We start from the raw sequence: 1,161 nt of genomic DNA, 5'->3' as shown, positions 1-1,161 counted from the left end.
CATTTTCAAATCTTAGATTTAAAAAGAAAAATTTTTTTGAATTCTTAACTCAAAATAATTTGCTAATTTTCGTGATTTTTACATATTTTGTCAATTTTTGAACTTTAAATGCTAATAAAAAAAAACTGTGTCTAAGGATTTTTAATATTTTTCAAATGTCATTGGAACAATATAGTAGGAGCCTTGTATTAAATTTTCAAGTATTTTTACTCAACAAATAAAGTTTTATTGACATTCATAGAAAAAAAAACTAATTAAATTTGAAACTGAAATTGTCCGTAAACAGCTCAAAACAAATCAAAATATTTTGAAAAATTTATCATGTATAGAAAATGGAACTATGTATAATCAATAGTAATACATAAACAAATGCGCGATATGTATGGTTTTGATAAAAAAAAATAATTGCCCATAACTTTAATAATAAAAAAGTTAGACCCAATCTTTAAAGGGTATTTCTTCATCATTTTTGGTATACTTTCATATGACGTCGGCTGGTCACTTCACCCCAATGTCTTAATCCGGGCTTGTATGAGTACACTATAGATCGTGTCATGATCTAAGATAGTTATTATCTCTGGTTACTCAACATAGGATTATATTTGATGCCAAGTGTTTAACCTCGATTACGGCCACAGTACTATTATAGTACTACTATATACCGAACTCCCATTTGAAGCATCAAGGTCGGGGGAAATTATATTGTGTTTTATATGGTAAATAAGATTAATTATGATTTATCTTGTATTGTATTTTATTATTTCTAAACCTGTTGTTTTTAAAAAATAAAAATATTTTATAGAAATCTGGTCAAATCATTTTACATTAATTACTATTTTATTTTACCATTAAAAACGATGTTATTCCTAATACATTTTGAATACCTAATGAATTAAATGAATTGCCCCCCGAGAAAATGGTAGGTGCCCACAGCCGAGCTTCACTTGATAACAATGTAAAATGTATAGGATTACCTCTATTATTTTTTTATAGGATTACCCTTAGATCATATACAAATATATTATGATCTAAGGCAGTGGTCTTCAACCTTTTTGGACTCGCGACCCACTTTTTTAGGCCCACATTTTTCGCGACACACGTAAGCTTAGTAGAAAAACAAAGCTAAAATTGCTTAATGCCTATATTGTATACTAATACCTA

This window comes from Acyrthosiphon pisum, chromosome A1, assembly GCF_005508785.2.
Source record: "Acyrthosiphon pisum isolate AL4f chromosome A1, pea_aphid_22Mar2018_4r6ur, whole genome shotgun sequence".
Classification (NCBI taxonomy): Eukaryota; Metazoa; Arthropoda; class Insecta; order Hemiptera; family Aphididae; genus Acyrthosiphon; species Acyrthosiphon pisum.
This window is presented reverse-complemented; position numbering follows the sequence as displayed.